Source organism: Arachis duranensis, chromosome 1 (genome assembly GCF_000817695.3).
Source record: "Arachis duranensis cultivar V14167 chromosome 1, aradu.V14167.gnm2.J7QH, whole genome shotgun sequence".
NCBI lineage: Eukaryota > Viridiplantae > Streptophyta > Magnoliopsida > Fabales > Fabaceae > Arachis > Arachis duranensis.
The window spans coordinates 41,336,462-41,359,611 of record NC_029772.3 but is presented as its reverse complement, the minus strand read 5'-3'; the positions used below and the strand labels follow the sequence as shown (position 1 = coordinate 41,359,611).

Genomic DNA, 23,150 nt, shown 5'->3' with positions numbered 1-23,150 from the left:
AGCAGGATAAAGGGAAACAAAAAAAATAGTAATCAGAGCAAAGTAAAAAACAAAGAGAGAAAAGTAATCTAATAAAGAGAAATGGTTTGAGTTAAGATGTTGTAAAAGTAAAAGCTGTAAAGTTTGTATAGTATGATTGATCAGAGAAAGAAAGAGGTACTGCATAAGAATGTGAAAGTGATGATGAATAAAGAGAATGTCAATGAATGATGATAATGAGAATGATTATGTAAGAATCTGTTGCAGAGAGGCAGTCAGATAGATGGTGGTACGACCACTGAGAGCGCTTTCTTGGGATACTTAGCTATAATCCTATTTTGTTAGTCAGAGGACTCTTATAGAGGTATCAAGAAAACACATAACTAGCATATGCTCCTGTAAGTCAAAGAACTCTTACAGTGAGTGTGTTGGGCATATATAAGTTAACTAGCTCCACCATGCAAGTCAAAGGACTCTTGCAATGGGTTGCTATTGCCACTCTGCAAGTCAAAGGACTTTTGCAGTGGTTTGCCTCATAAGTCAAAGGACTCTTCCAAGGGGCATTGCCAACAGGGAAGCCTTACCTGGTCAAAGGACTTCGGGTAACGTCGGGAGCGGGTATATAACCGACAAATGAGCTCATTACCTGCATTTAGGCTAGACATGCATCATACTTGGTTGTGCATTTCTTCTGTTATGTTTGTTGTATGAATGTATGCTTTCTTTGTGTGTATTCTATTCTTTGTGTTTGTGTTATTTTCTTGTGTTCTTCTGTTTGTGTTCTGCTATCTGTTTTCTCTATCTTCTCTATTTATCTGTATCTTCTATTTACTGCTTCCTGTATTCTACTATTTGTCCGTTAAACAACACGAAATTAATGAACTTAACTAATAACCCTGGCCCTACTAAGAACTCCCCAGTTCTTACCCCTCTCTCTCCCTTCCCCCTTCAGATGGAAGTAAGAGTACCTTACCGTAGTTCGTTAATGATGGTTCTGCAAAGAGGATTCCACTCTAGATAGTCTCTGAGTCTAGGATGAATCTCGTTCTCTGTTTACATGTATATACTGTGAGACTAGCCAATGTCTACACCCCATTTGTACGTGAACTTTAACCTAAATCCTATGTATGAGACTCCTGTTGTGTGGCTACTTGATGAGGTACCAGAGAGACGCCATATGGCAATGTCTGATCATGCAGAGGAATAGCAGATGATGTTCTACCTTTTTTATGACGTTTCACCTGACTTGAGTTTTGAAGACCTAGAACGTATTTTCCCTCGCTTTAGTAGTTTAGAGGGACTAGGTGAGTATAGTGTCTAGGCAAGCCTAGGTGCCAGCTTAGGGACTTCTTGGACAGGTCAGGACCTAGGATGTTGTATGTATATATATGTATATAGTTATTATCTAGCTATATCTATGGGTGTTCTAACTAAAGATCTTTACTCTAATAAAGGCTGGATAACTGAAAGTTATCAATTGCTTGAGATGTACTTATGTGTGGTTGATTATAACTGTTTTATCTGTTATTATTTGTGAATTGATTATGAATGATTCTATTTATTAATCCAAACATTTTCAAGAAAAAATTACCTCGCAAAATAACTACGCTTTTAACAATGAATCAGGCTCATATAATAAATAATAGATAATAATTAGGAAAACAAGTTGGTGAGGCTCGGTTTCTGGTATGATCTAGACATACTGAAAATTGGATCGTTATAACACTTATGCTCGTTTAACTTACTCTCCGATGTGAGGGTTGACCAAGTGAGATTAATCCATTCTAATTGTCATATTTGTGGTTCCAAATAGAAAAGGACCCTTAGCTCATTCCATGCCAAGATGCTTTTCATGCATTAAATCTTTCACACATATTTACATTAACACTTTTTATACCTTACTTGCCTATATTGCATAGTTAGTTCTTTAATTCCTTTATTAGTTCAATTATACAATTTTGAATGTTCTTTTACTTCTTCATATGTTTATCTCTTCATTGAAAACCCCTTGATCATCACAACCGGAATTGTACACTCATTGGTCTCAAGTGTCCTTGGGAGACGACCCGGGAACTAAACACTCCCAGAATTGAATTGGTTTGAATAGTGACATCTTTTAATTCACATTTGATATGGGCATTGCTTGTTGGCTTGGAACTATACATACAACGCTAAATCTTTTTGAGATAAAATTCCTAGCCGACGGTTTTGCTTACTATCACTATCCCTATGGCACCCAAAACTAGTAAATCCTCTTCAAGGAAGAGGAAAGAGAAGGCTCCTGCCTTGGGTCCATATCATTTCACACGGTTCCTCTCCAAGACCCATGAGGATCTCATTTATAAAGTTGTGAATAAGAAGAAAGTGATTCTCGAGGTCCGCTTTGACCTTCAACCAGAGGAGTCTCCGGAGATCCAAGAGCAAATTCTGAGATAGAATTGGAAAGTTCTGACCAACCCCGTGACTGAGGTTGGAATTATGATGGTCAGAGAATTTTACGCTAATGCTATGATGACTTACAAGCATGTACAAGGCGTGAACCCGGACCCAAAGAACTGGCCCACGGCGGTCTGAGGAGATATTTTATATGCCACCATCCAGAGACGACCCTCATTCTTACACTCAGAGGGTTAACACTGACCAGAGACTGGACTAGATCCTCACAAACATATGCCTCTCAGAGCACAGTGGAGGAGGGACTGATGTAAGATTATCGTCGATTAGGAATTTTCACAAAATAATTCCATTGCTAGTATAGTTCCCAACCAACACACAATCCTCAATCAAAGTTTAATTTTGGTTGTCACAAGTCCAATCCACTAAAAATAACCGAGAGTATTAGTCCCGGGTCGTTCTCCCTAGGAATTACAATCGAGTGCTCAATTATTGGTTATGAGTTTCACATGTTAGGTTGATAAAGAAGCGAGAAATTAAAAAGGCAAGAATTTAAATGACAATAAAAATAAATCAAGCAATTAAAGATAATGATGAGCGGATAATTTATACGCTTTTTGGTATTATTTTTAGGTAGTTTTTAGTAGGATCTAGCTACTTTTAGGGATGTTTTTATTAGTTTTTATGCAAAATTCAAATTTCTGGACTTTACTATGAGTTTGTGTGTTTTTCTGTAATTTTAGATATTTTCTGGCTGAGATTGAGGGACCTGAGCAAAAATCTGATAGGAGGCTGAAAAAGGACTACAGATGCTGTTGGATTCTGACCTCCCTGCACTCGAAATGGATTTTCTGGAGCTACAGAACTCCAAATGGTGCACTCTTAATTGCGTTGGAAAGTAGACATCTAGGGTTTTCCAGAAATATATAATAGTTCATATTTTATTCGAGTTTAGATGATGAACGCCAGTTCTATGCTGCATTTTGGAGTAGAACACCAGAAACACGTCACAAACCAGAGTTAAACGCTAAAAACACGTTAAAACTTGGTGTTTAACCCCAAGAGAAGCCTCTGCACGTGTAAAGCTCAAGCTCAGCCCAGCACACACCTAGTGAACCCTGCAAGTGGATTTCTACATCAATTACTTATCTCTGTAACCCTAGTAGCTAGTTTAGTATAAATATGACTTTTTACTATTGTATTTTCATCTTTGGATTATCTTTTGATCCTTTGATCACGTTTTGGGGGCTGGCCATTCGGCCATGCCCGGACCACTATCACTTATGTATTTTCAACGGTGGAGTTTCTACACACCATAGATTAAGGTGTGGAGCTCTGCTGTACCTCGAGAATTAATGCAAAGTACTACTATTTTTCTATTCAACTCTTGTTTATTTCTATTCTAAGATATCCATTCGCACCCAAGAACCTGATGAATGTGATGATTATATGACGCTCATCACCATTCTCACTTATGAACGTGTGCCTGAGAACCACTTTCGTTCTACATGCAAATAAGCTTGAATGAATATCTCTTGGATTCCTTAATCAGAATCTTTGTGGTATAAGCTAGAATCCATTGGCAGCATTCTTGAGAATCCGGAAAGTCTAAACCTTGTTTGTTATATTCTGAGTAGGATTCAGGGATTGAATGACTGTGACAAGCTTCAAACTTGCGACTGTAAGGCGTGGTGACAACGCAAAAGGATAGTAAATCCTATTCTTACATGATCGAGAACCGACAGATGATTAGCCGTGCGGTGACAGCGCACCTGGACCATTTTCATTGAGAGGACGGACGGTAGCCATTGACAACAGTGATCCCCCAACATACAGCTTGCCATGGAAAGGAGTAAGAATGATTAGATGAAAGCAGTAGGAAAGCAGAGATTTAGAAGGAACACAGCATCTTCATGCGCTTATCGGAAATTCCCACCAATGAATTACATAAGTATCTCTATCTTTATTTTATGCTTTATTTATCTTTATATTCGAAAACCACTATAACCATTAGAATCCGCCTGACTGAGATTTACAAGATGGCTATAGCTTGCTTCATACCAACAATCTCCGTGGGATCGATCCTTACTCACGTAAGGTTTATTACTTGGACGGCCCAGTGCACTTGCTGGTTAGTTGTGCAAAGTTGTGAAGAATGAGTGTGAACCATAGTATTGTGCACCAAGTTTTTGGAGCCATTGCTAGGAATTGCTCGAGTTGTGAAAAGTATGAGTCACAATTTTGCCTATCAAGTTTTTGGCGCCGTTGCCGGGGATTGTATGAGTTTTGGACAACTGACGGTTCATCTTGTTGCTCAGATTAGGTAATTTTCCTTTATTTTATTTTCAAAAATCTTTCAAAATTTTTCTTTGTTTTCTTTTTTCGAAAAAAATTAATTACAATTTTTTTTTATAAAATCATAAAACCAAAAAAAATATTTTGTGTTTCTTGTTTGAGTCTAGAGTCAATTTTTAAATTTGGTGTCAATTGCATGTTTTAAAATAAAATTTGCATTTTTTTCGAAAATTTCATGTATTGCATTCTTCATGATCTTCAAGTTGTTCTTGACAAGTCTCCTTGTTTGATCTTCATATTTTCTTGTTTTGTGTCTTTTGTTGTTTTTATATGCATTTTTGCATTCATAGTGTCTAAGCATTAAAAATTCCTAAGTTTGGTGTCTTACATGTTTTTCTTTTCTTGAAAATTTTTCAAAAATAAGTCTTGATGTTCATCTTGATCTTCAAAGTGTTCTTGGTGTTCATCTTGATATTCAAAGTGTTCTTGCATGCATCATGTGTTTTGATTCATAAATTTTATGTTTTGAGTCATTTAGTTGTTTTTCTCTCTCCTCATTAAAAATTCAAAAAAAATTAAAAAAATATATTTCCCTTATTTCTCTCATAAATTTTGAAATTTTGAGTTGACTTAGTCAAAAAAAAATTTAAAATAAGTTGTTTCTTGTTAGTCAAGTCAAGATTTCAATTTCAAAAATTTATCTTTTCAAAATCTTTTTCAAAATCAAATCTTTTTCATTTTTTTCCTTTGTTTTTCGAAAATTTTCAAAAATCTTTTTCAAAACTTTTCAAAATCTTCTTCTTAATTTCATTTCAAATTTTCAAAAACTTTACTAACAATTAATGTGATTGATTCAAAAATTTTAAGTTTGTTACTTTATTGTTCAGAAATGTTCAATCTTTAAATTCTAGAATTATATCTTTTAGTTTCTTGTTAGTCAGGTAATCAATTTTAGTTTTAAAAATCAAATCTTTTTAATTTCCTTTTTAAATATTTTTCAAAATATCTCTTCAATCATATATTTTCAATGATATCTTTTTAAACATATATTTTTCAAATCATATCTTTTTCAAAATCAATTTCAAAAAATCTTTTTCTAACTTCCTATCTTTTCAAAATTGATTTTCAAATATTTTTCAACTAACTAATTGATTTCTTTGTTTGTTTTACTATTTCTTATCTTTTTCAAAATCACCTAACTACTTTTCTCTCTCTAATTTTCAAAAATCACCTTCCGCTTTTTCAAAATTATTTTAATGAACTAATTATTTCAAATTTTAATTTTAATTTTATTTCTTCTCTTAATTTTCGAAATATCACTAACCTTTTTTTCAAAAATAATTTTTGAAATTCTCTCCCTCTCTCATCTCTTTCTATTTATTTTATTTATTTACTAACATTTCTCTTCATCTTAAAATTTGAACCCTCTCTTCTCCTCTGTGTTCAAATTTTTCTCTTCTTCATTCTTATTCTTCTTTTCTTCTACTCACATAAAGGAATCTCTATACTGTGACATAGAGGATTCCTCTTCTTTTTCATATGAGTAGGAGCAAGGACAAGGACATTCTTGTTGAAGCTGATCTTGAACCTGAAAAGACTCTGAAAAGGAAGCTAAGAGAAGCTAAAGCACAACAATCCAGAGAAAACCTTACAGAGAATCTCGAAAAAGAAACAGACATGGCCGAACCCAACAACAATGCAAGAAAGATGCTTGGTGACTTTACTGCACTAAATTCTAACTTACATGGAAAAAGCATCTCAATCCCTGCCATTGGAGCAAACAATTTTGAGCTAAAGCCTCAATTAGTTTCTCTGATGCAACAGAATTGCAAGTTTTATGGACTTCTATCAGAAGATTCCTATCAGTTTTTAACTGAGTTCTTGCAAATATGTGATACTGTTAAGACTAATGGAGTAGATCCTGAAGTCTACAGGCTCATGTTTTTCCCTTTTGCTGTAAGAGACAGAGCTAGAACATGGTTGGACTCACAACCTAAAGATAGCCTGGACTCTTGGGATAAGTTGGTCACGGCCTTCTTGGCCAAGTTCTTTCCTCCTCAAAAGTTGAACAAGCTTAGAGTAGATCTTCAGACCTTCAGGCAAAAAGATGGTGAATCCCTCTATGAAGCTTGGGAAAGATACAAGCAGTTGACCAAAAAGTGTCCTTTTGACATGTTTTCAGAGTGGACCATTTTGGATATATTCTATGATGGTCTATTTGAGTTCTCTAAGATGTCACTGGACCATTCTGCAGGTGGATCCATTTACCTAAAGAAAACACCTGTAGAAGCTCAAAAACTCATTGACATGGTTGCAAATAACCAGTTCATGTACACTTCTGAAAGGAATCCTGTGAGCAATGGGATGCCTCAAGAGAAGGAAGTTCTTGAAATTGATGCTCTGAATGCCATATTGGCTCAGAACAAAATGTTGACTCAGCAAGTCAACACGATTTCTCAGAGTCTAAATGGATTGCAAAATGCATCTAACAGTACTAAAGAAGCATCTTCTGAAGAAGAAGCTTATGATCCTAAGAACCCTGCAATGGCAGAGGTGAATTACATGGGTGAACCCTATGGAAACACCTATAATCCCTCATGAGAAATCATCCAAATTTTTCATGGAAGGATCAACAAAAGCCTCAACAAGGTTTTAATAATGGTGGAAGAAACAAGTTTAGAAATAGCAAGCCTTTTCCATCATCTTCTCAGCAATAGACAGAGAATTCTGAGCAGAGTCCCTCTAGGTTAGCAAATATAGTCTCTGATCTATCTAAGGCCACTCTAAGTTTCATGAATGAAACAAGGTCCTTCATTAGAAATTTGGAGGCAAAAGTGGGTCAGCTGAGTAAGAAAATCACTAAAACTCCTCATAGTACTCTCCCAAGCAATACAGAAGAGAATCCAAAAAGAGAGTGCAATGCCATTGATATAATCAAAATGGCCGAATCCAAAGAGGAAGGGGAGGACGTGAATCCCAATGAGGAAGACCTCATGGGACGTCTTCCAGACAGAAAGGAGTTCCCTATTGAGGACCTAAAGGAATCTGAGGCTCATATAGAGACCATAGAGATTCCATTAAACTTCCTTTGAGAAGGCTCTGTGTGACCTGGGGTCAGGTATAAATCTTATGCCACTCTCTGTAATGGAGAAACTGGGGATCTTTGAGGTACAAGCTGCAAGAATCTCATTAGAGATGGCAGACAAGTCAATAAAACAAGCTTATGGATCGGTAGAGGACGTGTTAGTGAAGGTTAAAGGCCTTTACATCCCTACTGATTTTATAATCCTAGACACTAGGAAGGATGAGGATGAATGCATCATCCTTGGAAGACCCTTCCTAGCCACAGCAGAAGCTGTGATTGATGTTGACAGAGGAGAGCTAGTCCTTCAATTGAATAGGGACTACCTTGTGTTTAAAGCTCAAGGATCTTCCTCTGCAACCATAGAGAGGAAGCATGAAAAGCTTCTCTCAATACAGAGTCAAACAAAGCCCTACAATCAAACTCTAAGTTTGGTGTTGGGAGGCCACAACCAAACTCTAAGTTTGGTGTTGAATCCCCACATTCAAACTCTAAGTTTAGTGTTGGGAGGTCCCAACAATGCTCTGAAAATCTGTGAAGCTCCATGAGAGCTCACTGTCAGGCTATTGACATTAGAGAAGCGCTTATTGGGAGGCAACCCAATTTTTATTTATCTACATTTCTATTGTTCTTTTATGTTTTATTAGGTTTATGATCATGTGGAGTCATAAAACAATTGCAAAAAATTAAAAAGAGAATAAAAAACAGCAGAAGAAAAAGCACACCCTGGAGAAAGAGCTGTCTGACGTTTAAACGCCAGAAACAACCATCTGTCTGGCGTTTAACGCCAGAAACAAGCACCAAGCTGGTGTTTAACGCCAGAAACAAGTATCAGGCTGGCGTTAAACGCCAGAAATAGGCTACATTTGGGCATTTAACGCCAGAAACAAGCTGCAGTCTGGCGTTAAACGCCAGGATTTCATACAAAGGGCATTTTACACGCCTAAAAGGTGCAGGGATGAGAAATCCTTGACACCTTAAGATTTGTGGACCCCACAGGATCACCTTAGGATCTGTGGACCCCATAGGATCACCACCTACCCCATTTCTCTCTTTTTCACACAATCCAATAACACTATACCCTTCACCAATCACCTCAATCTCTCTTCCCCATTACCCCTTCACCAATCACATCTATCCACTCTTCCCTATAAACCCCACCTACCTTCAAATTCAAAATCTCTTTCCCACCCAAACCCACCCTAAATGGCCGAACCCACACCCCTCTCCCTCCACTATATAAACCCCTCCATCCTTCTTCATTTTCACACAACACTACCCTCTCTTATCCCCCTTGGCCGAAACCCACACCTCTCTCCCTCTCCTCCATATCTTTTTCTTATTCTTCTATTCTTTCTTCTTTTGCTCGAGGGCGAGCAACAATCTAAGTTTGGTGTGGTAAAATCATAGCTTTTTTGTTTTTCCATAACCATTGATGGCACCTAAGGCAAGAGAAACCTCAAGAAAGAGAAAAGGGAAGGTAATTGCTTCCACCTCTGAGTCATGGGAGATGGAGATATTTATCTCAAAAGCTCATCAAGACCACTTCTATGAAGTTGTGGCCAAGAAAAAGGTGATCCTTGAGGTCCCTTTTAAGCTCAAAAAGGGCAAATATCCGGAGATCTGATAAGAGATTAGAAGAAGAGGATGGGAAGTTCTCTCCAATCCCACTCAACAAGTCGGAATCTTAACGGTTCAAGAGTTCTATGCAAACGCATGGATCACTAGGAACCATGATCAAAGCATAAACCCAAACCCAAAGAATTAACTTACAATGGTTCGGGAGAAATGCTTAGATTTCAGTCCGGAGAACGTAAGGTTGGCGTTCAACTTGCCTATGATGCAAGAAGACGCACGCCCCTACACTAGAAGGGTCAACTTTGATCAAAGGTTGGACCAAGTCCTCATGGACATATGTGTGGAAGGAGCTCAATGGAAAAGAGACTCAAAAGGAAAGTCGGTTCAATTGAGAAGACTGGACCTTAAGCCTATGGCTAGAGGTTGGTTGGAGTTCATCCAACGCTCCATCATCCCCACTAGCAACCGATCCGAAGTAACTGTGGATCGGGCCATCGTGATCCATAGCATCATGATTGGAGAGGAAGTAGAAGTTCATGAAGTCATCTCTCTAGAACTCTACAAAGTAGCCGAAAAGCCCTCCACCTTGGCAAGGCTAGCTTTTCCTCATCTCATTAGCCATCTATGCAACTTATCTGGAGTTTTCATAGAAGGAGACATCCTCATTGAAGAGGACAAGCCCATCACTAAGAAGAGGATGGAGCAAACAAGAGAGCCCATTCATGGATCTCAAGAGACGCATGAGGAAGCTCATCATCAAGAAATCCCTGAGATGCCTCAAGGGATGCATTTTCCTCCAAACAACTATTGGGAATAACTCAACACTTCTCTAGAAGGATTGAGTCATAACATGAACCAATTAAGGGTGGAACACCAAGAGCACTCCATCATTCTCAATGAGATTAGAGAAGATCAAAGAGATATGAGGGAGGAGCAACAAAGGCAAGGAATAGAGATAGAGGAGCTCAAGAACACCATTGATCCTTCAAGAAGAAGGCGCCACCCTCACTAAGGTGGACTCATTCCTTAACTTCCTTGTTCTTATCTCTCTGTTTTTCAGTTTTATGCTATATGTTTGTCTATGTTTTTAGTCTTTACTATATGATCAATAGTATTTAGTAACTATGTCTTAAGGCTATGAATAATTCCATGAATCCTTCACCTTTCTTAAATGAAAAATGTTTTTAATACAAAAGAACAAGAAGTACATGAGTTTCAAATTCATCCTTGAAATTGGTTTAATTATATTGATGTGGTGACAATACTTTCTGTTTTCTGAATGAATGCTTGAACAGTGCATATTTTTTTATCTTGTTGTTTATGAATGTTAAAATTGTTGGCTCTTGAAAGAATGATGAAAAGAGAAATGTTATTGATGATCTAAAAAATAAAAAAAAATGATTCTTGAAGCAAGAAAAAGTAGTGAAAAACAAAGCTTGCAAAAAAAAAGAAGTGGCAAAAAAAATTTAAAGAAAGAAAAAAAAGCAAGCAGAAAAAGCCAATAGCCCTTAAAACCAAAAGGCAAGGGTAAAAAGGATCCAAGACTTTGAGCATCAATGGATAGGAGGGCCCAAGGAAATAAAATCCAAGCCTAAGCGGCTAAATCAAGCTGTCCCTAACTATGTGCTTGTGTCATGAAGGTCCAAGTGAAAAGCTTGAGACTGAGTGGTTAAAGTCGTGATCCAAAGCAAAAAGAGTGTGCTTAAGAGCTCTGGACACCTCTAACTGGGGAGTTTAGCAAAGCTGAGTCACAATCTGAAAAGGTTCACCCAGTCATGTGTCTGTGATATTTATGTATCCGGTGGTAATACTGGAAAACAAAGTGCTTAGGGCCACGGCCAAGACTCATAAAAGTAGCTGTGTTCAAGAATCAACATACTTAACTAGGAGAATCAATAACACTATCTGAACTCTGAGTTCCTATGGATGCCAATCATTCTAAATTTCTAAGGATAAAGTGAGATGTCAAAACTGTTCAGAAGCAAAAAGCTACAAGTCCCGCTCATCTAATTAGAACTAATATTCATTGATATTTTGGGATTTATAGTATATTCTCTTCTTTTTATCCTATTTGATTTTCAGTTGCTTGGGGACAAGCAACAATTTAAGTTTGGTGTTGTGATAAGCGGATAATTTATACGCTTGTTGCCATTATTTTTAGGTAGTTTTAAGTAGGATCTAGCTACTTTTAGGGATGTTTTTATTAGGTTTTATGCAAAATTCATATTTCTGGACTTTACTATGAGTTTGTGTGTTTTTCTGTGATTTCAGGTATTTTCTGGCTGAAATTGAGGGACCTGAGCAAAAATCTGACAGGAGGCTGAAAATGGACTACAGATGTTGTTGGATTCTAACCTCCTTGCACTCGGAATGGATTTTTTGGAGCTACAGAACTTCAAATGGCGTGCTCTCAATTGCGTTGAAAAGTTGACATCTAGGGCTTTCTAGCAATATATAATAGTCTATATTTTATTCGAGTATAGATGATGCAAACTGGCGTTCAATGCCAGTTCGATGCTGCATTCTGGAGTAAAACGCCAGAAAGACGTCACAAACCAGAGTTAAACGCCAAAAACACGTTACAACTTGGCGTTTAACCCCAAGAGAAGCCTCTGCACGTGTAAAGCTCAAGCTCAGCCCAAGCACACACCAAGTGGGCCCCGGAAGTTGATTTCTACATCAATTACTTATCTCTGTAACCGTAGTAGCTAGTTTAGTATAAATAGGACTTTTTACTATTGTATTTTTATCTTTGGATTATCTTTTGATCCTTTGATCACGTTTTGGAAGCTGGCCATTCGGCCATGCCCGGACCACTATTACTTATGTATTTTCAATGGTGGAGTTTCTACACACCATAGATTAAGGTGTGGAGCTCTGCTGTACCTCGAGAATTAATGCAAAGTACTACTATTTTTCTATTCAACTCTTGTTTATTTCTATTCTAAGATATCCATTCGCACCCAAGAACCTGATGAATGTGATGATTATGTGACGCTCATCACCATTCTCACTTATGAACGTGTGCCTGACAACCACTTTCGTTCTACATGCAAATAAGCTTGAATGAATATCTCTTGGATTCCTTAATCAAAATCTTCGTGGTATAAGCTAGAATCCATTGGCAGCATTCTTGAGAATCCGAAAAGTCTAAACCTTGTCAGTGGTATTTTGAGTAGGATTCAGAGATTGAATGACTGTGACGAGTTTCAAACTCGCGACTGTAAGGCGTGGTGACAACGCAAAAGGATAGTAAATCCTATTCTTACATGATCGAGAACCGACAGATGGTTAGCCGTGCGGTGACAGCACACCTGGACCATTTTCACTGAGAGGACGGACGATAGCCATTGACAACAGTGATACCCCAACATATAGCTTGCCATGGAAAGGAGTAAGAATGATTGGATGAAAGCAGTAGGAAAGCAGAGATTCAGAAGGAACACAGTATCTTCATGCGCTTATCTGAAATTCCCACCAATGAATTACATAAGTATCTGTATCTTTATTTTATGCTTTATTTATCTTTATATTCGAAAACCACTATAACCATTAGAATCCGCCTGACAGAGATTTACAAGATGACTATACCTTGCTTCATACCAACAATTTTCGTGGGATCGACCCTTACTCACGTAAGATTTATTATTTGGACGACCCAGTGCACTTGCTGGTTAGTTGTGCGAAGTTGTGAAGAACGTGTGTGAACCATAGTATTGTGCACCAAGTTTTTGGAGCCATTGCTAGGAATTATTCGATTTGTGAAAAGTATGAGTCACAATTTTGCCTATCAGATAACAACTAATAAAAAGATGCATTCATGGCAAGGATTGAGAATCAAGACTTTCTATCCTAGTCATTAATTATCATACAATAGTTAACAAGAGCTAATCCTATTTTGTCATCTCCAACATTGGAAGAAAGTATAATGTCATCTTCACATTGAGAGAAAGTCAAATAAGACTAGTTAATCTCAATCCATAAGTCTTAATCAACTTACTAATTGAATTAGCAAGAGATTAGAGTCAATGGAAACAACATTAACTAACAACTCTAGATCACTAACATAAGTTGGGTATTAATGACTCAAGAGCACCTAATTTCTCTTTCCAAGCCAAGAAAACACAAAATCTACTCTAAACCTAAGCCAAACATTTTGTCAAACACTTGGAAGGTATAAAAGGAAAGCATGATAAAATTGCAAGAAATATAAATTCTACAACTACCCACTGCAAGAAAATTAACAATAACTCAAACAAGCAAGAAAAGAACATAAAACCTCAATTGCATTAAATGAAATTAAAATTGACAAGAGTTCATCAAACTAAAAGGTAGCTCAAAAGAGAAATTAACAAGAGAAACCAAAAAAAATTGAAGGAAATCAACAAGAAAACATAACGGAAACTAAATCAAAACAAGTAATTAAACCTAAATCTAAGAGAAAACTAAACTAAGAACCCTAATTTCTAAAGAGAAGATGGAGCTTCTCTCTCTAGAACTAACCTACAACATGTTTCCAACACTACCTAATTGCTCTCCCCTTGTTTCCTCTTGAATTCTGCATCAAATAGCCTCAGAAATGAGTTGGATTTGGGCCTGGATGGCTCGCGTCACCTGGAAAATTTCCTCCTCACGCGTACGCGTGGGTGACGCGTGCGTGTGGCCTTGAATCCTTCAAATGCTCATTTTTTTATGAATTTTCCACTTTGCATACTTTTCTCTTCACTTCTTCCTTCCAATCCTTGCCTTATGAACCTAAACGCACTCAACAAACATATCAAGACATCGAGTGGAATCAAAGTGAATTAAATTTAGCAAATTAAAGGCCCAAAAAGCATGTTTTTAACTTTTAAGCACAATTAGGAGAAATTCACAAAAGCATGCTATTTTATTTAATAAATGTGAGATAAGTTGATAAAATCCCCTAAATTCAACACAAGATAACCACAAAATTGGGGTTTATTAGGGACACTAGAGATCGGCCATACTAGCTAGGTAGGCATGACCTGAAGCCGGTTACTAGAGAATAGTTAGAGTTCATTCAACGCTCCATCATCCACACAAGCAACCGGTCTTAGGTTACAGTAGACCGAGCAGTGATGATTCATTGCATCATGCTCAGTAATGAGGTGGGGGTTCACCGTGTGATTCCTTAGGAGCTGTACCACAGAGCCATGAAGGCCTCCTCCTCTGCCAAATTGGCCTTTCCTCATCTCATATTTTGCCTGTGTGAGGTAGCCTAAGTTCGTACTGATGGAGATACCCCGATTGAGGTTGACACACCGATCACTAGAAGGGGTACGGAGCATTCTAGGGAGCTTGGGTATGCACCACCACAGGAGCCAGTTCCACCTCCTTAGTATGACCTTCCAGAGATGCCTTAGGGAATCTATTTCCCTTTCCGTGACTACTGGGACCATTTGACTACATCCATTGGGGAGCTGACATCTTCTATGGATCAACTGAGGATTGAGCACCTGGACCACTCAGCCCTCCTTCATCAGCTAGTAGAGGAGCAACTGAAGCAGAGGCCCAACATAGATGAGCTGAAATGCTAGAGAGGATTCCCAAGAGGGAGCAGCAGCCGCCATGACTGAGGTGGTTGAGTTTCTTTATCTTCTGCTTTCCTTATTTTTTGTTCTTCAGTATTTCTATCTTATTTCCTGTTTTCTATTTAAGTTTTTCCATGATCACTAGTAGTATTTTACTACTTTCTAGTTTAGTTATTTATTTTGTTTTATGCTTATTTTGAAAGATATCTCATGTATTGCTCACTGAGCTTAAAAAATCAAGATCAAAAGAAACGAAATAGTAAAATGCATGAGGCTTGAGTTATATATTATGAGTTTTTATAGTTACCTTGATGTGGTGGCATTATCTTTAATTCTGAATATATGAATAAACAGTGCATATTTGATATTGAAGTTAAGAATATTGGTTCTTAAGGTACAGGAACCTATAGAAATATTATGGATTCTATAAAGTAAGTGAGACATTGATCCTTGAAGCAAAACAAACAGTAAAAAGAAAAAGAAAATAACAAAAAGGTCCAAGACTCTGATCATCAATGGTTAGGAGGGTCAAAATTGATCATAAAGCTCAAAAGAGTTGTTTTCCTAACCATATGCTTGTGGTGTGAATGTGTCAAGTAATTCTTAAGATAGAGCACTAAGAGTCGTGACCAAGTGCAATTACAGAGTGTGCCAAAGGCTCTGAGCACCACTATCTGAGAAAAATAAAAAGAAAAATTAGAACTCAAGGAAAAAACAAAACACTTAGAGTCACGGCTAGACTCAAGATGCAAAGTACCAAAAAGAAAAGAAAAGAAAAAGTTGTGTTCAAGGATCGATTAGAGCCTAAAGAAGAGAATCCATAAAATTATCCGAGTTCTAGTGCTAAAGGATACCCATATTTCTGAGCTTCAAAGGAGAGTGAGGTGCCAAACCTATTCAAAATTAGAGTATCTTTGGCCCCACTCAGTAACTAGACATGAGCTTAAATGAACACTCAAGTCCTAGGAATTTTCTCTTCTTTTCTCAGTCCTATATTGTTGTAGTTATTTGAGAATAAGCAACAGTTCAAGTTTGGTGTTGTGATGCGTGAGCATCTTGTACCCATTTTCCCTAGTTTTCTAGTCATTTTTAGTTAGAATTTATTAAGTTTTATTATGTTTTAGTACAAAAATTCTCTTTAGATGCTACTTTGAGTTGTTTTAGTATTTTTATGATTTCAGGTGAAATTCGAAGCAATTTGGCAGAGTTATGTGCTAAAAGGAGAAGATTTGAAGTTGCCTCTCTGGGTGCTAAATGGCAAGCCTCAACAAAACAGAATGCTACTGCTTCTTTGGGAGCTAAATCCAAGCCAAGCCCACATCAATGAAGCATCTTCAAGTGGATTTAACTTTTATTAGTTATCTTTTATTTTATTTTTGTAATTTTTAATTACAAACAATATCTTTTAGTTTTAGGATTTATTATTTTACATTGTTTCAAATAAAATTAGGTTAGATATAAAAGGGAAAAGATTCACCCTCCAGGGGATCTTCTCTCTTCTGCACTTTTATACTTTTCAGAACCCTTGTTTTCTCTGTAAGTCATGAGCCACTAAATCTCATTAGTTAAGGTTAGGAGCTCTATTTATTTTTATGGATTAAAATTATTACTTTTCTATTCTAATTAATGTATTGATTCAGTTTAAGGATTACTTTTGTTCTTCATTTTGTGAATATGGGTGGAACAAAAGTATAACCCCTTACTCTATATATGTTCTTGTGATCCTTGGAAGAGGTCGCTCACCTGGACAACAGCTTGAAAGTAAATTCCTCCTAAATTTCTAATTAATTGAACTAATCAGGATACGTGACACATAAACCTCTTCACTTTGTGTAATTAGGGATTTTATGGCCATAAACTAGATTTAAACTTAACCCTCTAATCGGAATCAAGTGACCAAGACATTGGTGGTTGCTGAAAGTTAGAGGAGACTAAATCACTAAGACATTAGGGTTTGGTCAATTACAAATTGCCATAAAATGAATCTTGCATGATTAAAATAGTTGGTAAGAAAACTTAATTCGAAAAAGTAAACGTCTCCGATACTTTAACTGCCTTCTCTTATTGATTTCTCACCAATTCTCTTATTTGCTTTCTTTACTCTTGAATTACTGTTTAATGCGATTTTAAATCACCAAACCAACTTTTCTGTCTGTCTAACTAAACCAATCATTCGACTATTGTTGCTTAGTCCATCAATCTTCGTGAGATCGACCATCACTCACCTGAGGTATTACTTAGACCCCCCGGTGCACATGCCAGTTAGTTTGTGGGTATTCAAAATTCCGCATCAGTTACCAACACAAAAGCTATTTTGAGTATGAAAATGTAATTTAATAAAATATTAGGATTAGAAATAGTAATTATATAAGTTTTAGGAGCATTTTAAGTAAAATATAAAAGTTTCAAGATAAACTGGATATTTATCGGGTTAAAAATTAAAATATTTAAAAGCTTGAGATTTAAAACGAAATTTCTAAAAACTTAAGAATAAAACCTTACAAATTTGTTTTTGATAGTAAAATAAAAATATTAAATATTACTAATCTTTAGTTAATATTATTACTTGTACTAATTTTATTAGTATAATTTTATTAAAGTTATTATTATTAAATAAGAAAGAAAAATAAAATAATAAGATTTCTTAAAAGCATTAGAAATATAAAATTAAATTAAGAATTTTGTGATTCTCCTTCCATAAGACACGTAGGTAAAGGTAAATAAAGAGTGTGAAATTAAGTTGAAATACTAAAAAATGATAAATAGAAAAGAAAAGAAAGAGAAAAGGAAAAAAAATAGGTGAAAGATAAGGAAAAGTTTTAAATAATGAAAAAAGAATTCCTGTCCTAGTTGAATATTTAAAGAAACCTAAAATAATTTAAAAGAATAATAGCTTTGGAAAGTAGAGAAAGGATATTGAAATAATGTTTTAAGGAATTGATATGAACGAATAAATGATTGAAAGTGAAAATGGCTAAGCCCAACTGAGAACTGAAAACTGAGAAAGATAAAAGGATTAGTAAATAAGAACTAAGTGATTGAAGGTTCACCTGGCAAGGACGAGGGTTTTGTCCCATTTGCCCAATGCATATACTGATTGATTGTTGAACTTGGAAAAATCCACGTATTGATTGATTGTTGAACTCAGGGAAAACCCACGTACTGATTGATTGTTGAACTCGGGAAAAACGACGTATTAATTGATTGTTAAACTCGGAAAAATCCACGTACTGATTGATTATTGAACTTGGGGATGCCCACATACTGTTAGTTTCTATTTCTCATTGTGCGTATATTATGGTGATTATCTTTGCGACGATTTTTGGTGGTCACATACTGATGGTGTTCTTAACCATATCGACACATGCACGTATAGTACACAATGAAAAATCATATTTAGAGCTTATTTCCAGGTAATGTCGGGTTGTGGAATGTAAACCGACACATGAGCCTATGGCCTACATAGGACAGACATGCATCATACTTATTTGTGCATACTTCTCTGTGATATGTGTTTCTGTGATTTTGTGTGTGTGTTTCTTGACTTGTGATTTTTTCTGTATCTTTGGTTTACTAAAGTTGTTTGTATTAAGGAGTTTATTGTTGTTGGCTATCTATTGAAGATTGTATGTATTCTGTTGTGGGATTGTTGTGTGACAAATAGTAAAATGAACCTAATCAACTACTCCGACCCTACTAATAAGGACTCCCCGGTTCTTACCCCTCTTTCCACCCCCCTTCCAACTACAGGTGTGAAGGCTTATTGCGAAGCTGTAAGAGCATAGAAGAATATGTTTGCAAGTTGAGTTATTGTTAGAATTCATTTTTCCCCTCGCCTTATTAGTTGAAGTTTTATTTAGAGGAGTAGGTTTTGTAATTGGTTTTATAAGTAATACTATAATGTATTATTAATGGTAAGTATGTGAATATGTGTTATTTGTTCTTGACGAAAAAGTTTAATCTTTTAGTAAAATTGTCGACAGATTAACGCGTAAAGGCTCAATATTAAATACATAATAAGGAATTAGGTCAGTAATGCCTTACTTATGGTACGATCATGACGTGCTAGAAGTTGGGTCATTACAGGATTTAGAGATCGTGCCCAATAAAGTGTAAAAAATAATAATTATACAATGCAAAAAATAAAAAAGAATAAATAGAAAGACATAAAGTATTGAAAATTACAAAATTTGTCTTAAAATATGTAAAAATTGACGAGTAATTTAATGAAAATAATAGAATTTAAATAATAGAAAGGAAAGACAAAATTAAAATTACTAAAAGGAAAAAGGATAGAGCTTTTCAATACTTACATGGACTCGTGACTCATGTTTCTGTGTATTGGTGTGACTAGAAATTTTAGAGTGAGTGAGTGTGTAAATGCATGAAAGCTCCTTTAGCTTATTGAAACTAATCCTAGTTATAGAGAAAAAATCTTAAGCTAATTAGTATAATCTTAGACTTCCTGTAAATTTGCACTTCAAGTAATCTTGGACCTTGGATTTCAAGTAAACTTGCATTTCGAGTAGTTTTGGATCTTAAGCAAATTTGGGCTCCAAGTAGTCTTGAACCTCAAGCAAACTTGGGCATGAAGTATAAGGTAAGTTGATCACCGAGCCTAACTCATTCTTACTTTCTCCAATCATGGTGTGCTTCATATACATATGATATTCGACTTTAACTTTTGAATTTTTTTTCGAGATCGACCAATTTGGCACAACAAAATGCTCCTCAAAATTTTAGATGACTTCGATTTTGATGAAGAACCATTAAAAACTTTGAAACCACTTATAAATTCAATCCAAAAATAAATTTGAATTGATCTCCGTCTTCTATATCAATTTTCATAAGTACGTGTGTCTTTTATCTTGGTTGTTTATCAACTATTTCTTTTTTTTTCTCTTTGCAACGTACCTAAAGCACATAATTATATTCATTTTTTATTTTCTTTGTTAGGTCAGAAAGTCTAACAAATCTTTACCAGCCTTAAAGTATATAGGTCTTACTTTGAGCATGCTGGCGTCAAAAAGAATTTCTCATTTTACTATTCTATTAACAATAAAACCCTCAAATTTAGCAAAACACAAGGTCAACTCGCAAAGAATTTGGTCGACCTTCATATCTAGTATCTTGTTTGAAAATCTTGACTTGCTTTCAGTAATTTTCTTCTTTCGGAATATCTTTTTTCTCAACAAGGTTAAGAGATTGACACATAAATTGTGATTTGTCTTTTGTTTCGACTCCAAGTATATCATTTTTTACCTTTAAATCAAAATATATCACACAACCAACAAAAGTTACTACTTTTTCAAAAAAGTTGTCGTCTTCTTGGTATTTTTCTTTTTGTAGCCTTTCGATTTGTTGAACTTTATCTGCCAATTGAGCAAGATCAATAAATTGTTAGTTAACTATCTTCTTTCTAATTTTGAAGTCAAGCCCATTAATAAGACAAATTAGAGAGTGTACTTTTTAGTTCTCCTATGAAAAATTAATCATGAAAATTCGTCTCCAACAATTACCATTATCATGAATGTGTCAACTTGGACTACAAATTTAAAAACCAAGTGAAAGCATTTGTGGTAAGAGAAGAAGAAAAATATCTCATTTTAATTTATTCATTGATAGATAGAACTCTGATTTCGACTGTGTAATGAGTCATATGCTCGACAGTCGACTCTTCACTTTTCGTAGAAAACTTAGTCAAAGATTTTGAAATTTTGACTCCTCTAGAAAATTCTGCTTGCAACATGTGGTCAGGAAAAAGAGATATAAAATATGGTTGGTAGTCAATTTTATGTTAAAACCTACTTATTTAATATATGCTCGACAACTTGTGTAATATTCTACTCATCAATTTGGGTAATATTATGTTGGGCAAATTAATTTTGTTGGGAATCATTTACTACATCATCTGAGTTCTACCCCTGACCTTCCAAATGAGGTTGGTAACCTCCTAATAAATTTGGTGCCTTATAGTTACTTTAGACCGCCACAGGCAATTCATTCATCTACATTATTACTTGTTTAAACTTACATTATTATTTTCTATAAAAAAGTTTAAGATAATTATCATTTTCTGAATCAAGTTGTTGACTAAATCATTATGATTTTCTACTAGTTACTATCTAAAAACTACTAAAGAATCTATGGTATTAAGCAGCGTTGCTCCCAATATTGATATCTTTTTTGACCTTTCTGAGAACAATAGACCTTTATGCATTTTTTTAGATACCGAAGGACAACAAAGGTCGAACAAGGTACTTCCATTTGTATCGATGGTTGAGTCAATAGATCAACTTGGGTTGGCATTTTCCTTATATATGGTTGTATCGATATTGACAAAATACCTTGTTGAGGTAGTTCTGATATCACGAATTCCGATATTATCGATCCCAAATAAGAAGGATTGACCATCAAATATTAATATAAGCATGGGTTGTATCATTGTACAAAACCTTAAAATTTATTTCAATAATTGAGTTTGATTGAACTTTTGAATATACTCTAAAAATATGTGAATTAGCCAAAGATGGTAAATATTGAGATAACTTATACATAGACCAAGTAGTCGGATTTACTACGACTACACTAGAAGAAGCCACTGAAATCACATTTATGTTGTTCATATGTCTAATTGGACTTTCAGCAAAAGTCCCAAATACTTGTATTGGTTCAGTGACTTTTGGTTGCGAAGATAGTATTATCTCTTCAGAGTTATGGTCGGACCCTTTGGTTGAAGAAGACGACTGAGATGACATAAAAATAGAAGCATTTGGACCAATATAGGATATGAATTTACCGCTTCACAAATACATACAATAATTACTTTAGGCATTCAATCTTACCTAAGGTCTCACCAGGTGTGCCAATTTGTTTCGCTTGATTTTGATTTTTGGACCTCAATAGAAGATGTTGATCAAACTTGTATCAATAATCTTAATTTGAGGAGTAGATACGACTTTTTTTTTTTGTGGGTTTCTCTTAGAATTTAGAAATCATGCCCAATAGAAATATAAAAAATAATAGTTATAGAATGCAAGAAATAAGTAAGAACAAATGCAAAAACATAAAAAATTGAAAATTACAAAACTTGTATTAAAATATGAAAAAATTGACAAGTGTTTGAATGAAAATGACAGAACTTAATTAACAGAAAAGAAAGACAAAATTGAAATTATTAAAAAGAAAAAAGCTGGAGTCTCCCAATATTTACATGGATTCGTGACTCATGTTTTTATGCATTAACGTGACTAAAAATTTTAGAGTGAATGTGTGTGAATGTATAAAAGTTTCCTTAACTTCTTGAAACTAATCCTATTTATAGAAATAGAGAAAACGAAATCCTATACTAATTGGTATAATCTTTGGATTTTAAGTAAACTTGCATTTTAAGTAGTCTTGGACCTCAAGTAAATTTAGACTTCAAGTAATTTTAAATCTCAAGTAGTCTTGAATTTCAAGCAAACTTAAACACAAAGCATTAAAGTAACTTGACCATCGAGTCCAACTCATTCTTATTTTCTCCAACTATAGTATGCTTCATGCACATATGATCTTTGACTTTAACTATTGAAATTTTTTTATATCAACTATTTGTGTTAAATTTTTGGCATAACAGACCCAAGTTTGTTTACTATTTATTTTTTACATAATATGTTGCTTCTAGTTATCATGTAAATTTATTTTTAAATTTTGCACTTTTTATCATTATTTTCTTTTTTTTAATGGATTAGGGGCAATGAACTATTTTTGTTTTTCTTTTTAATACATACCTAGTTTTATAAGATTTCATTCATGATTAAAATTTAGAGGCGTTAAAATAAATAAAAAAATTAATTTTTCAACGAAAGTAATTATTAATTCTTTTGGAGTTATTCGCTCTGATTCAGACGCCCATTTCATCCCATTTCTTGTTTGATCTTAGAACATTGAAGTTGTGGGTAGGAGTGAAGATGTATGGGTTCGCATTTGAATGAATTAATTATTTTGATCAAATAATATTAATGGGATGAGTCTAAAATAAGTCTAATAAATTTATGCACATTAGATGTACTTTTTTTTTATAAATTATTAGATTTTATTAAATAAAAATAAAAAATTATTATAAAAAATATTGATAAATTTTATAAATATAGAATATATTAATGTAGGTATACATAAATATATTTTAATATATAATCTTTAAAAAATAACAAATGTAATTTTTTATTTTAAAATAAATAAATAAATATAAAGTATATAAATATATATAAAAATATTTTTTTATTTAT

General features: G+C 34.9%; 1 non-coding gene across 1 annotated transcript; it reads right to left on the bottom strand.

Annotated features, from left to right (window-relative positions):
- Positions 1-6,738: 6,738 nt before the first annotated feature.
- LOC127743111 (small nucleolar RNA R71) lies at positions 6,739-6,842 on the bottom strand. The gene has a single exon (XR_008004408.1). It is a non-coding gene; the product is annotated as a small nucleolar RNA R71 (small nucleolar RNA).
- Between the last annotated feature and the right edge of the window lie 16,308 nt (positions 6,843-23,150).